Source organism: Struthio camelus, chromosome 1, assembly GCF_040807025.1.
Source record: "Struthio camelus isolate bStrCam1 chromosome 1, bStrCam1.hap1, whole genome shotgun sequence".
In the NCBI taxonomy this organism is placed as follows: domain Eukaryota; kingdom Metazoa; phylum Chordata; class Aves; order Struthioniformes; family Struthionidae; genus Struthio; species Struthio camelus.
In genome coordinates this window covers 178,358,391-178,374,850 of record NC_090942.1, presented here as the reverse complement: position 1 = coordinate 178,374,850, position 16,460 = coordinate 178,358,391, and the positions used below count along the sequence as shown (strand labels likewise).

Here is a 16,460-nt window from a genome sequence, read left to right as displayed (position 1 = left end):
TGAAGGCTGAATAGGACCAAAGGAAGCCAGAAGAGGCCTTCTGTGGTTCAGAGCTGGCAGCAAGCCCTTTCTTCAACTTTTCTGCTATTTCCACCCCTCCAACTCTGATGTAGATATTGCGCTCTGAGAGGCAGAGAACCTGCTGATGACCTTCTAGATCCACTCAACTCCTTTCATGAAGTGGTCTGTGGTGATGGCACTCAGATAGATAAGGCGGAAGAAGAAATCTAAGCCTCCTACTAGATGACTGGAAAGAAAATGGTCAAGAAAGAAATAATTTTCAGTGCTGCTTCTCCTGCTATAGTGGCGGTAGGTAGAAAGCAGCACTGGGTGAGCAAAGAGTGCTTAAGGGGATCGGAGAGGGCGATGCATATGATGAACATATCTCATAGAGGGGAGTGGAATGAGTGGGAAGATACAGCGTGTGGTGTAGAGGAGGAGGATAGTAAATCCATACTTTCATAATCATATGTGACTTGACACTCAGGGTGGGATTCATTTGACAAAAAGTAGATGTTTTCATCTGAGCTACTCTCATTCTGTGCCCTTTACAGACAATGGAGAGAGGTAAGCATTTTTAAAAACATTAGCTTGTGTTTTTGCAGCTTTATTGGTTAAGAAAGGAGAGCTAATTTTTCACATAATGCAAAGCTTTTGCCTAATCCCAAAGAAAGGATTTATTACTACTTTGGTGGGGAGCTGTGCTGGAAACTTCCCACTTTAGTTCCCTGGACAATGTCCTCCTCTGAAATATGGTTTGACTATTCTGAACAGTCTTGCACTGCAAATTCACACACTGCGATATTGACATCTGGCTTCAGCATATGGGATACAGATAGTCCTTGACTGCTGAACAGCTGTGCTGCTTTGAAAAGAAACAATTACATTTGAAGAATATGGAATATAGAGTAGGCCTTGTCCTATCCCACACATCTTGCTGACATTTCTTTTTCTAAATTACCAGTCTGTTTATTAAATTTCCACAGTATAAAAAACCAGAATTTATACAAGACTGAAGTAGATGGTAATATTGTCAGATATGCCAGCAAACAATCCACTGACAACATATGTTAGGAATCAGTCCATTACAATTAGTCATGAGCAATGCCAGAAAATGATGGGACTGACTATGAACAAACAAACAAGCACAAAGGAAGGGACAAGAGAAGTACTGAAGGTTTAGCAAATGTTTCCATCGATTTTGTATTTTAAAAAAGCACTCTGATAAAGAAACTAAGAGTTTTTACAACGATCTCAGGAACTGCAAGATAGTGAGCTCATTTACACAGTAACCAAAAGTGCTATTGTAAGTTGTATGTCAGCTGTCATTTGGTGAGGAAATGATCCTCCATAGCAAAGCATTATGCATTTATACAGGGAAAAGGAACCCTGGAACCTAAAGCTATCGCAAAAAGGCAGGAACGGTCAAGTCGATGTATCTTGATCTGCATTTTGTCATGTAGGGAATACTGTAAATTGAAGTTGGTCATTCACACTTTGCTTTATTTTGCAACCCCCTGATATTCCTTCAGTTATACCCATTTTCATGCTTTGTCACAGCAGAGCTGCATATCCAATCACCTAGTAAAAGTTTTTTTGCCAAGCTTACTGCAGACACTTTCCATCAGTCCTGTATCTTAGGCCATGACTTTTAGATGCATAGTTTTAAAGGTCTTAGGTGCCATTATGAGCACCAAGTTTGCCCTAATTCGTAACGGTTTCACCGAGCAAATTCTGTGTCAGAGTTATGGTATCTGCTAGAAAGATAGCATGTCTTTAAAAGAAGCTATCTAGTATTTATTTAAAGACCTGAGGACTTGAATTAGTCCCACCTGAGTGATGTAAGTTAGCAGTCACTTCAGACTTTTTCAATAGTTAACAAAAGTAAAGTAGGCATTATTGAGGTGAATCAAACTGAATTTACCTTTTTAAGGTGCCTATTGCATATTCAGACTGTTAACCTCCTATGTTAATTAAGTGCTTGAAAGTGGGATGGGACAAATCTAGAACCAAATGGGCCAAAGTTTTGCATTGTAGGCAAAGGTCCAGCAAAAAGAAAATTAAGTGAAATGTTGCAGGATAGTACATGGGCTATACAAGAGAATCTCCTGGCAGCACAACCCTGTGACTCATCAGAATAACTGAAAGTGGCTTGCAATACAGAGAAATGAGGGAACTGTTGAAATAGAGGAAAAATAGTGAATTTTCAAAGGAAAATAAATGATTGTTATTTATTCAATTCAGGGTAATCTGAAAGAGTACAGATTTGTACTATTGAAGCAGGTCAGTGCATGATCAAAGCCTTTTAACTCAACAGATCCTTTCACAAAATTTATTTGTACTAAAAGAATTAATGTGACAAAAACCTACAATACCAAGCAGCCAAACAAACCAAAGACGTGGTTTCAAACTCTTTTATCTTCTATATTTTCACTCCCCAGCAGATTTCTCTTACCTCTGCCAAGTTCATGCAAGTCCTATATTTTTATTTCATCTTTATTTGTTATTTAGTTGTCCTAGAGTTTGCCTTTTGCTTTCAGTATCTTTTTAGAAGCTTCTTACTAAACACACTAAATAAATGGGACACCTTCCCTGGATCATCAATTCTTCCCCTGCACCAGGCCGAGTAGGGCAGAAAGATTGCAGCAAAGACACAAAATGTCTCTTTCATATCCTCTTCTGGGAAAAAATGGCTCAACCTCCACATTCAAAGTGTCATTAATTGATTTGGCAGATGACCTCCCAGGAATGCCAAATCTATTCATTGCAGAATCTGTGGTACATGGAATTTCAAAATCTTCCATGCATTCTTCCAAATTCAGTGCTGCACTGTGGTATAGCAAACAGCTGGGATTCAAAATGCATTACAGTTTTTATTACAGATTGCAAATACAGGAATAAACAACAATGAAAAAAAAAAGGAATATTGTACAGATCAGGCTTCAGTTCTTAGAATGCTGACATATTTTTCACTCAAAATCTTAACACTTCCCCATCAGCCTGCGTGATTCATGACTCTGTTGTTCTATTCTCTGTTTTGACACTTGGCTGGCCCATATTAAGATGCTTTAAGAATGTACCATGATCTCTCATTTCACTGAAATATCGCAGAGCGTACAAAGGCCAAAGCAAGAGATGGGATATAAGAAGCTCCATATTTAGCCACTTCACTTATCTTGGCACACATACCCTATTCTCTTCTCCTCCCCTCATGCTAGTGATCAGGTCTCCCTGATGAACTATCAGTTCCTTAATGACAAAAATTGGCACCATAAGAGGTATGTACAAATGAAGATTAATAAGTTACAATGAGTATTCCTACCAAATATCTACTAGAAGTCAGCTTAATAAGTTATTTATGGTCCAAATCCCCATGGGAACAGAAGCTGTTCAAATTAAGCCAAAATAGGCTTCTCAAATTAGGGGTATGCTGGGCCTGATCCTGTAAACAGGGTCAGAGCACAGCAAACTGTGTAGCCAGGATATGCTTTCGTACTGTACACTTGTAATAAAAATATTTTGTAAGGTGAGACTGACACAGGTTCTTTCCTCTTTTAGAGCAGATGCTGAATCTAGGTCACCCACATGCTTAGGAAAAAGCCCTGTTCTGCTGAGTTGCTCTGTTTCAACTCCTTCGACACAGCTATTTTATTTGGTATAAAAATATTCTAAAGGAGAGATTTGAATCTGGGTGTCCCATCTCTTAAGTGGCTCCTCTGAGCAGTTGCTTAGAAAACCGGCTTCTTGTTTAGTCTTAAGCAGGCAGTAAGGCAGTCCAAATTGAAATCACTTCCAGGATTTCCCTGTCTTTTGATTACTGAGATAACTACGTGAAACCTATTCTGTGTTAAGGAGCAAAAGGGTAAAAACAGACCTCAGGAACAAATACACGTCGCCATTTCCCCAAAGCTGACTTTTTTTTTGGGGGGGGGGGAGGGGAGGAACCTTCTAAAGCACTTCAGATTGTAGTAAATGCATATTCAGTTATCTAAGAGGTAGACTGACATTAATGAGGGGGCATGTAGAAGTTCATGTCCAAGCCGTTCTGATTTCAATGGATGGCAGAGACTAACTTCACCTGGGACTTTTTTTTTAAATCCTAGTCTTATTTTTTTCACTGAAGAAGGCAACATTTTTGATGAGTTTTAGGAAGGCATTGGAGGTAATTGATTATGGCATTGTCTACTTTGCAAGGTCAGAACAGAAGTTATAAAAGTAGGAATTTTATTTAAGGAATGGATGGCATATATTTTTAAGTGATAAGCCCATAGGATGCTAAATATGTCCTCCTGGAAATTTAAAAAATGTAAACTATCATTACTCTGTTCTGTTCCGCGGTTGCAAGCATTGGTGCCAGAATTTTTTTATGCCTGTGGTAACAAAATCTCTCTCCCTCTCTCTTTGCCCTTAGCCAGCCTTCCCAAGCCAGAAGTTACAACTGATTTTAGGAAGAGGCCTTTTACATTTGGTGTACGTACACCGGTATATGCACATATATAAGTCCATATCCAGCATGGTGGAGATTGCCTCAGTGGGCTTAGTCTTCAAAGTCTTCCACTTAAAGATTCTCCCCTTGGAGAAGAATGTCTTCGATGAAATTATGCCTTTTTTAAAAAAAGTAAAGCAATAGATACGTTTTACAAATGTTTTGAAGAAAATCTAGATTGTACCTTTGAACAGTTATTTCTGTTTTATACAGTTCTTTTGCATGCATTCTGCATGGGAAAATGTCATTATCATCACAGACACACCCTATGAACAATACTTCTGGAACATGAACATTTCTCATATGTAGGTTTTATCATTATTTTTTATTACATAAAATTCCAGCAACCTACTTCCATATTCACTGCAGTCAATGGAAAGGCAGTCATTTACTTCAGTGGGCTTCAGATCAAGACACAGTGTTGAGAAATGGGTGTAATAAAGACCATTAACACAGAACTGTTTTTTGGACTTGGCATTTTTAAATCTGTTCTCTTTGGTTTTTGAGCTACATAGTTCATGCTCAATAAAAAGAGGTTATACTGTTGTTACATAGCATAACTGAGCCAACAACTTAAGTTGCACTGTAACTAAATCATAACCTTTGGACAAGTTACAAGGAAAATGTATTTGCTTTATTGATTTTTAGTCACTTCTGCACTGATTGATCATTTACTTTAAATACAAGGACTAAAGCAAGGATATGAAAATGCATAGTTTTTTAGCCCTTGACTAAATGTCATTTACAGCAAAATAATCTTTCGTGACTTCATATAATAAGTGATTTAGATTTATTCCTTTATTATTACTTTTTGCAAATATTTCAAAACAGTAGTGGTAAGAAACTGATTCGATTAATATAGATATTTTTGTTAAGGAATTAGACAAGGGCATGCTTTGATTTTTGTGAAAGTATTCCAAGAAATGTAACCTGTATTGCAGTAGCAGCCAAAGGTCTCAGACAGACAGGGAAAAAAACATGTCATAGGTATGTTACAGATTTAATGAGACAGGGTAACATTGCAGTCTAAATTAGGACAGTTGAATCGACTACGTCTTTGTTCTCTTTGTTCTCTACGAAATTATTCTCTAATTTTGTTGAAATTAAACATATGGTTTTGTTTCGGCTGTTTGATTAACTGCAACATTTTTGAAGAGAAGAGAAATCAAAGAGATTTCAAATTAGCTGTGAAAATGCTTGCCCTGCAATTCTTTAACAAATATTTGAACAAACTTTTATTAGGAATTTGAAGGAAGTGATAATATGTGTTTCTTTAGGCACTGTCATCAATCCAAAACAATAATCCTAGCAAAATCTGTAGAATCGTATATTGTTCTTTAACAACAGATCCTGTCTCCATGGCAGAACGTTGCATGAGGGGGAGTACTTTATCACAGAATACTCCACATGAACACAGCCATAAGGCTTCCAGGCAGAGCTGGTTGCATTCAGCCAGGTCTTTTTGCATACGGCCACATAAGTATATATGCACATAAATATCAAGTGTGGGCAGCTCTCTGTGAAGAAGTGCTGGTCACCATTGACTGGGCAGTGATATACTGTTGCTCTCAAAAAACCCCTTTTACAAGTAGTACTTTTTCAATACCTATAAATAATGTTTCATTACCACCTGACAGTATTTTATGAACATTGAACAGGTGCCTGTGCCTTTAAAACCTGGTATGAAGCTTTAGAATAGAATTCAGAAACAAAAAAGATGGGCAGTCTTAAACAAAAGTCATTGTACATTTTGCTTTTTTCTCCAAACTCAGCAATAGTAGATCTCATAAATATCTGATTTAGAGGGAAGTTAGACGACAAGTTGCGTGAAGCAGCTCAGAAATGCTATTTGTTTGAAATCAGAACTATCCATCCTTCTATCCTGTAGATAAGACATCTGCAAAAAAAAATGGCATAGGTTCCTTCCCAGGCCATTGCTACTCTCAGGTGCCATCTTTACCCCACGTGATCATATAGTGTAGACAGTCTGTGTTCCTAGTATCAGATTTTCTGCTGTTCTGTCTATCTGGTAACTATCTGTTTAAATGAATAATCCTAAAAAAGAGCTGAAACATAGTCATTTCATGCTGTATGTATAAATGTCAAAAGTGGTGTATTTTCAGCTCGTCTGAACTTGGTCAAGGACATCAGAGACGTTTAAATTCTGAAAAAGAGCATTATTCTTGTCTTCCTGAGACATTGCTTTGGGAAAATCCTCTTTGCTATTCCTCAGTCTCCTTTTATTATCCGAGACAAACATATGGATGTTGTCCCTACATCAAGAAATTATAGACATTTCCTCTTGAAGAGAAGACCAAATGCAAGTAATAAGATAACTGCATTTTATTAATAAATTAACAGGGGACTGAATGTTTATTTTTGTTGAAAAAATAAACCTGACCTGGAAGTGAAAGTAAGTTTGAAGCATTGAACTGGGATCGTAGGTTAGCAAAGGAAAAGAGGAAGAGATTTAACACAAGGAAAACAGGAGAGAAATCGAGTAGAAATGTTTTTGTGGTCATTTTGGAGGCTAAAATATATGCGTCTTGAGGTTCTAATAATGATTGACAAATATAGCTTTTGCTGTAGTTAGAACTCTGCACTCTAGCAGCCTCATCTGCCGTATATGTGTAGTATTTGAAACGTTTGTCTCATATAATAAAATTACAAATATTTTATATAACACAAGGTATTTTAACTAACTACCATTTTCATGTTACAATTACTATTTGCGGAATGAAAAACTTATATTCTTATTTTAATCTCATTAGATAGAGAAATGTTCAAACTATGCAAGCTGTTAAATCTTCTCTGGTTAGTGACTCATGCATGAACTTACCCTCTTTCCCTTCAGAATTATTCCAATCTGTAAAGGAAAGAAAAAAAAATGGGAGTGGTGGAAAACTTTAATTTCAGACTACGTGTTTTTCATGAACTGTTTGTCTAACTCTATTTGTATTGGTTGGGTTGATATCTGTGTCACATGATGATGTTTTCTGTTCATGATTGGAAGCTAAAACTGAATCACAAAACAACTACTAGTGACTAACAAAAAGCACTCTCATTTTCTTTATCTAGTCATAATAGCGGTTGAGAAACTTTGAGTCCTGAACTTTTCCGTAATAACCTGGCAATAATCTACCTTCTCAGGAAAGAGAATACAATCGACAATAAGCTAAACTGACCGTGTCTATTCATACATACAGGTGTTCACAAATATATAGATTCATTTGCCACAAACTGACTGTTCAGACAACAGCACTTCTATTTAACCTACTCTTTTTTAAGAAACGCTTGAAGAATAGGGAGCGTTAACTTTCCAAAATAAAGTCTGTATTTGTGCGCATTCACTGTTTCATGACCAGGAACTTATAAGTGCAACTTGATGATATTCTCACATATAGAGAAGTAACTTAAGTTACAGGTTAAAGTCCTGTTTACACAAGCAAATCCTGCAAGAAACAAATTACAGAAACGACAATGCAAATCCATTGTGCATTGGCTTTTGAAAGTGGAAACTCCCTGGGAAGTTGGTCCTGAATGATTTTCTGTTAATTACCTGTTAATTACGCTTTCTATGTACAGTCATTATTGTGTCTCTCAAGGAGACATCCGGACAGAAGCCCTTCATGAATATCTAAAGATGCCGTATACTAGAAAAGAGATCATAACCAGGGTGAATGAGCTCCTCAGCAGTTCTGACACTACGGATCCTTTAGGAAGGCTGTTTAAAATCTAATTGCAAGAAGTGTAAGCTGCATTTTTTTAATATATATTTGTGGCTCTGCCCTCATGAATCCATGATTCATGACAGGAATGCAGCTTGGATCTCCTGCAATGTCAGCAGCTGCAGATACTTTAAATACTTGGGTGCATGTGATCCAGCAGCTTGCTATAAATTTGCCCCTAAAAATAAAGTAACAAGTGATTGAACAGCGATAGGAATTAAACACTGCAGTGAGTGAATGGAATGCTCAAGTCTTTACCTCAGAGCCTTTTATTAAAGTGATTGCTATAATTACAACCAAAACGAAAAAAGAAACACCCTAGAATACTATCTTTGAACAAACTTGCTGCAAGATTCCTTTAAAGGTTTTTTTTTTTTTTTTAATACTGTTGGACGCTGAAAAAAGGTATTTACTGGTATGCAGTGTCACTTAGCATGATATTTATGTTGTTACATCATCTGAGAGTCAGCTACATTTCCACTTTCTACAAATTACTAAACCAGCTTAGGTTAAACTTCCTCTAAATTTTTTCATGTGAACAAAATGGCCAAGGAACAACCTTGAGCTTTTCATATGGAAACAATATGTTGCTGTATGATTTACTTGAGGACTGGCTGAAAGATTGCAGGGTAAATGGAAGAACTTCCAATGACAACAATCAGCCTTGGATTTGTCTCTGACTGTAAAATGTAAAGATCCAGGTGATTGAAGGTCCCTGTTTTCATAGCTTCGTATCTCTGGATTTCTCTTTGACTTGCCCTGGTTTTAGGACTTTTTGGATTTGGTAATCCACATAGGATGAAACAATATGCCAACATCTCTCTAAACCGGTACTTCGGTATCATCTCAGTCATCAAATATACTTTTGATCTAAAATATTGGAGGATGTGGAATAGTTCTGGAAGACAGATTCCACAGGCAAATTATATAATTAGATTCCATTAGCAAATCACAGAATAGGTAATTAGAAACTTGGTTGGGCATTTCAACCAAGAGGCCAAAGAGTAAATGAGAATTGAATTTAGCTACACTCTGAATCTCATTTCTAGGAGTGATTTTTATCATTAAGAGAAAAGCTATTTAGAGGAGCTGTGTAGCCTCCTGCCTACACCATTCCCCTGCCAGAGGATTTTTGATTCTGCTCTTGTCAGACTGGTACCTTACCCATGCACAGCAAAAACAAAGATACAGAACTGCCTTAAAAAAAAAATTTATTATGCCCTCCTTTTAAAGGGGGCATATGAGGCCCAGATTTTTCAAGTATGTAGGTGCATCTCCTTGTAGTGTGAGGTAGCTGAACCAGAACTCCTACCTGGGCATTTACTCTGAGCTGGGTCTCCTTAGCTCCCTTTGAGCTGAGAGAAAGATGAAGGCACCTCCAGAAGGTGCAACTAGTGTACTGGAGGTTTAATCAGGGAGAAATACAAAAGGAAAAACAGACTGAATGCTTAAAACTAGTGACAAATCCTGAAGTCTTCATTGAATTAATTGTAACTCAGTTCTTACAGCGACAAAACTAATCCTGAAATTAACTTGTTTAAAAACAGATGTCTGCCTTGATATGGCATGTCCGATTTTCTGTTTCTCCCCTGAAGCTGTGCTTTTATCTCAGTGTAATCTATATATTCCAGTACAGTAGCTGTACTTTAAATAAATTTAATATTGTTTTCACTATGAAGCACCCGGTGCATGTGTCTGGGTCGAGTGTGTTTTGTTATCTGCTCCTTTAAACGTAAAGGACAAGAAAAAAAAATCAGTGTTTATTTTGCTCTTGAATTCTGCACTAGCTGCTTAATATGTTCCTTATGAATTACCATTAAGAAAGCATTCCGGATTTAAAAGGAAGCTTATGAGGATATAGGTAAGTGTGAGTGTGGTCTTTTCAGAAGAATGTTTGATTGAAGACCTGTTTTTGGACACAAGGTAAGGAAAAAGATCACTTAACCTCACTTGAATAAGTGGAGATTAAAGGTTAAAAGCTTTAAAGCTTTAAAATGCATTAGCAACAGAACAGTAAATACAATCCATGGAGACATAGAGGAATTAGCAAAACAAATGTTAAACTAAGAAATGCACTCTAAGATTCACTGGAATCTCCACACTAAGTCTGAATGCACAGCACATTTAAATGTTTCACTGGTTGTTTTAAAACCGTCTTTGTATTCTTTAGATTAGCGCTAATGGAGATGATACTAAACCTTGCCATGAATTATGCAAGTAAGATTTATGTAGATCTTTCCACGTTTTAGCCTCCATGGAGTTTTAGTGTTTTAAAGGGTGATTTTTTACCATATAGCTCATTTCACCTATTGTGCATCAGCTGGGTTTGTAGTGCAGATGTGTCAGTGAAGTAGTCATAATCCTGTTAAAAAAAAATTCCTGTACAATATTAGGTAAAACAAAGTTACCCTCATCACGGTTGTAACTTTATTGTATTGTAGTTTTAATACACTCTTTTGTGAGTAAAATATCCAACTAATAACAGCATTTGACATTGATATCTATATTTTAAGTTGCATCATGACCAGATTGATTGATTCTCTGTTTACATTGCATAAATCAATAAACTGATTTTTACTGTTCAGTGAAATCCATAACGTGTTGAACACTGCCTGAAAATATAGCTGCCTCCACAAGGAAGAGGGGTGACCACAGGCAGGGCATATTGCAACAGTATTAATTTAAAGCAGGAAACCTAAGTATCAACAGGAGGTATCTGTCTGAAAAAAGATTGATTAAAAAACAAAAATGGAATTTTAGCTATTCCACTATTGAAATATACGGAAGCATCTGAAGTTCCAGCAGGACTCTCAGTCCAATCCCACAAGATTGGCAGAATCCTTTAACCAAGGCAATTGAAATCAAAACCTCCACTTACTCTCTCATACACAGGGCAAAATCTTACTGCAGACAGGGGTTCTTAGCCGAGACACAAATCTTGTGCTGGTAGACGCAGCAGTTTTGGCACCCGTGCAGTGGGGGAAATCCTGCCCCTGCAGAAGTCAATGGCAAAATTTTTATCCACAGTGGTGTGAGGACTCTGTGTAAAGATGAATACGGATCTGAGAACATTTTAAAGACTTAAAAACACAGTCTATATTCAATGTCCTGTCCTGTAAGTAGAATTATAACATGATTTTTAAATGTATGGAATACTAGCAATTTGTGGCAAATTTTCGAACAATATCTTTCTAAAATTTGGCTTCATAAAGATTCAGGTTAATACATAACAAATGAATCTCATTGCGGAATGTTCAGATATTAAAGAGCTTTTGAAGAGTGACTGAACTTATTTTGAACTTTTATTTTCATTTAAACTCTCCATTAAGGAATTTGGGAGGGTGAGCAGGGGCGAAAGGCATTTGTTTAGATTCTGCTTTTAATAAAGTTTTAACACTTTGATATCGGTCTCTGATTAGATTCAGCATCCCGCATTCCACAGCGAAGACAGGCTATTTGCTCCTTCTCTCCTCCACCCAACACATATCTTACTTGTGTCTTTTAAGCAGAGCCTCTGAACCAGCCCTAATTATTGTCATTAACAGGGGAGCTCTCTGCGGAGCAACATTCCACACTGTGGTCCCTCCTTCTCCCCTCAATAAAGGATTATCCTTAAAACCAGGCTAATAGCCTTGCTTCTAATTATATTCGGACGGTACCGTGTTCTCTGCATCCTCCGTAGGAACATTCTCTGTTTGAAGCCAACCCAAACCGAAGGGCTTTTCCTACTGTTTATCAGGTTACTCTGTAAAATGCCTAAGGATGGGATTCATCTGCAATGTAGATGTCTGCATCTAAGCAAGTTATCTGGTTCCTTTTATAGTCAATAGATATCAATAGACACTTCGAGGGCTGTGATTCATTCCATCTCAAGATAGACGTCTAAATTGGGTCAGGTGACTCACTCCCTGGAAGTATTTATTGACTCTAAAGGGAATCTGGGTGACTACCTCAGAGATTTTTAGAGAGATTTTTAAAATGAGGTGAGATGAAACTCACTCTGCATGCATTAGATCTCCTGACACAACATCTTCACGACTCTTCCACCCCTCTAACAGTTATTCTCATTGTATTTCCACTCAGGCACTTCACAGAGCTTGCTACCATTTTCCAGTTCTCTCTCCCGTGAAAAACAGTCTCCAGCTATCAGTTCAATTCTTCCCACCTAAGAAGATACCTCTGAAGGCTTGCCATTCTTCCTCTTTTCCCTATACACTGAATGATTCCATTATCCTTCCTTCTTTGACTGTTATCACCCAGGACTTTAGCCCTGGTGCCAAATTTTATTTCATCTTTTCATGGATTCTTCCTGAGGTGTGTTCTTGTTCCTAACTCACCTCCAATTTAAACAAAGAAGCCAGAGTACAGTCTCCCAGTTCTTCACTTAATTTTGTGAAACATGATAGAAGTTCAAAGTTCCATTAAATTAAACTGAAAATAATAAGAAATAATCTTTTTTTTCTCCTTACTTTAGAAGTTTTCATTGGACGCTATGATGCTTATGGTAACTCCATATGTGGCTTTCTAGCTATGTTAATTTGGTCTTACCTCCCTCTCTGGCTACACTGTTATTCATCAGGGAAATCCCAGTGGAAACAGCATTTGTATTTTCAAAAATAAATAATAGGTTTGAATTTTGGCCAAAGTCTTCCTCCAGTACTGAGAGAGAGAGCTGCTGACTGAGAGTCTCTATCTCTCATGTGGTCAAATAAATTAGAGTCCTGATCAACGATGACAAGCATTCTGCTAGCTAGACAAACATTAATCTGGTTAACTCCCCTTCTTCCCACTCCTTCCTGACACAGAGGAAAGAAGTACCTTTGGAGAACGATTGAGATGTGTAGGTTGATTTCGTTTTAGCCGTAGTGTGGCAAGGGGGCTCCAAAGACCTTTGGGACTTTATGAAAATTGCAAGCAGAAAACAAGCAAGCTGCACCAAGCATAAAAGGCTTGCTTTCTTGCTCTCTCTCTCTTTTTTTTTCCCCCACAAGGGGCAATTATAATAATGAATTTTATTATTCATAAGCTTCTGAAGGAGATTTTTTTTCACAAATATTAAAATCTGAAAGTCTGAAATTCTTAACTCTTTTAACATAACTTCCAGTAAATTAATTTTGGTTTAACCTACTTGAACAAAATGGGTAACTAATTTCAAGTCTTAAAAGATTTGTCTTTTACCAGTATGTTCTGACAGTTATGCTGCTTTCAGGACCTGACCTAGTACTATGTCAGTGTGCTTCACTGTGTCAATGGGTATACACACTCACGCTGGTGCTGTTTGCCACATTGCAGAGAGCAATGCAGATCTATGTAATATCTCCCTGGATATTTACTGCAAAACCCAGTGGGAAGGAAGTGATCTTTTTAAGAGGAGCTCACCTGACTTTGAAGATCCAAACAATCTGAAGAAGCTCTTCCTGTAGAAAACCAATTTATGTGGGAAATAAAATGAACTGCTACATTTAGGATTAGTTTCTTACACTTCTATTTGTATTTAGTAGCAGTTCCTTTAGGTACATAATTAATGGTTTTATTCAGGATGCATTCCTCATATTTAATATAAAAAAGCATGGCCTGCAGATAGTTTGTTGCAATTCATGATGCAAAGAACGCCCAGAGGTAATGTCTTCTGGAGTCCTTTATCAGGCAAAAGTGTTTGCAGTCGCTAAATGCCTTTAGAGTTCCACAAGCTCCTTATCTGGTTTCCATACAGTCATTGCCTTCATCCCCCGCTTATACCAAAAACTGATGCTGATGTTCTATAAAACATCTGAAACCCAAGATGTTGCATTCTTCCACCTATCCTATTTGTCACATATTTCTATTTGAGCTGAGTTTATAAGTACTTTTTCCACCGAGGAGAAGCTTTGGAAGTTTTTATGCTATGTTTTGAGGATTGCATATTCAGTTGACTTCAGGAATGAAAGAGTATTGTTTTGATCCAGAAAGAGTTTATCTGAGGGACAAGGAAGGGAAAATATTCTTGAAAAAACAACACCCTCCTCTAAGTTGTGTATCTTGGAGCAGAGGAAACACCATCGGTATCTTCTGTTTTGGTTATACAAAAAAGCAGAAAAGCAGGACAAATCCCATAAGATTTCGCTAATTTTCATAGCTCTTAACAGACATTATATAAATAATGTCTGTTAGGAGAGAGAGCTGTTAAGAGAGCTGCCACCAACAACTACTGTTTCTGCATGGAAATTTTAAAGAAAAATTACAGAAATTCTGTATTTTATAATCCTGAGGTACAAAGTTTTCTGTGGTATAAATTTCTAAATTATCTAGGCTTGAATTAGGCTAAGGGCAAAATCAGCTTCTCCTTCTCTTGAAATGTTATCTTGTTTAATAATGTTTTCTCTGCCTCCTTTTCCTCGCTTATCAAAACAGAGACCTTGCAGTCAAATTGATCCTTGGGCTGAACATCCTATGTGGTCTGTGAAGAAACTGTTGCAATCACGGACTTATTTATTAGATCATTCATTCACCTGCTTTTAGCTGCTCCTGAATTCTCTAGGCATCAGACATCTAAACAAGCCCATTACTACCTAAGTCCTGAGAACACCAAACTGGTAGTTTTCTAGCTCATGGCAAAAATGCGGTATCTCTTTTATCCAGCAGCTCAGGGGTTAGAGCAATCCTCCCATAAGTCTTGCAGGAGCTCTACTCTTCACGTTGCTATAAAAAAGTATAATTGTACCACGAACATCACTGTTGCCACCAGCTGCTGCCGTGTTTCAAAAGAAATTGTGAACCTTGTATTTGAATCCTGAAAGCTACAGTCTTAGAGCCCACGCTCAGCCTCTTCCTATTTACAGATGTGCCAAAGCCGCGCAGACCGTTTCGGTCAGGACGTGGAAGAGTGCCTCAGGGCTGACGGAGTAAAGCAGCTTCTTGTTGATGATTTGTTCTTTTGTCTGGGTTGTAATCAAACCTAATAATCTGAAAAACCTTACACAGCACGTGCCCTCAGACGTGCTGTGTAGTATCACGTTCCCTTACAGTTTCTACAGGGGCTGCTGCTTCCTTCTTCAGTCTTAAAGAAAAGAAGACAGAGATTCTGTGCTCCTTATTCACAATTACTCGCTTCTTCATATTTTTAGGGAGATACATAGCAACATAAAATGCTAGAATAATTTTGGTAGGAAGTGACTGCTGAAAGTCCTCTGGTCCAACCCCCTTCTCAAAGCAGGGCTGACTTTGAAGTTACATTAAATTGCTCAAGGCCTTCCTTGTTCAGTGAATGACAATAGATCGTCTTCTGTATTCTGTCTAGCAGGCCATCCTTTTCTTGTATTATTCTTTGTCTGCATTTAGAATCAGTTTTCACTTCTTATTATCCTAATATATCTATATTAAGTAACCCTTTATATTATTTATAATTTTCATTACTTAATTTTTTTTTTTTCCTCTCATAAGAACATAGTATAAGGACAGCCAGACTGAATAAGACCATAGATCCTTCTGGCATGGTATCCTGTCACAGACAGTGGCGGATAAAAAGAATTTTTGGAAGAAAACTGTAAAGAGCAAGGAAACCATTCTTGCTGACAGACAGGAGAAAGGTTCTTTGAATGTTATTGGAAAGCACCATGGTTTTCTATTGGTCACGTAATGGCATTGTGAAATTCTTTGGGTAGTAAGATAGCAAAAAATAAGCAGAACAGAAGGGGAAGAAATAATTCTTTATTCATTCTAAGCATTGCATTTGGGAAGGACTACATTGACCTTAACAGGACCTAACTCAAAAAAAAAGTTTGAGTATGGATCACTCTGGTAAGTCCCACTCCCCTTCCGAAAATGATTTCCCTCTCTTGAGCACTTCCCTAGTTAATATGCAGTATCCTATGTCATTGTGCAGCGCTCAGGCTCTTTCTTGCAAGGAGAAACTCCATGGAAGGTAGAGTTTAAGAGATTTTTTTTTCTATATGCTGGATTTTTAGTTCACACTGTTTCAATGTCTCTGGGTATGTGTATATCCTTTTCAAGAACCTAACCTGATTGCTGCTTAAGTCAATGAGATAAACTGGGCGTGAATTACTAATAGGAAGATTTTTTTCACAGTCATTCAAAACAGTTCAAGAGTGATTCAAATACGAACTTTTTCTCAGCAATCTTTTAGTTAGCCCTTGCTTTATTTACTATTCAAATAGTTTACTATTATATACCTAAAGCAATTACATTGTTCTTACCCCTTGGAATAAGTATTGAAAGGAAAACCAATTAAAATGGCTATCTGCAGGTCT

The 16,460-nt window shown here is 37.4% G+C and overlaps 1 long non-coding RNA gene across 1 annotated transcript; it reads right to left on the bottom strand.

The window, feature by feature from the left end:
* Positions 1-1,432: 1,432 nt before the first annotated feature.
* LOC138065817 (uncharacterized) lies at positions 1,433-7,402 on the bottom strand. Its single transcript, XR_011138884.1, has 3 exons — positions 7,326-7,402; positions 4,528-4,604; positions 1,433-2,847 (listed from the first exon to the last, which is right to left on the bottom strand). It is a non-coding gene; the product is annotated as an uncharacterized lncRNA (long non-coding RNA).
* Between the last annotated feature and the right edge of the window lie 9,058 nt (positions 7,403-16,460).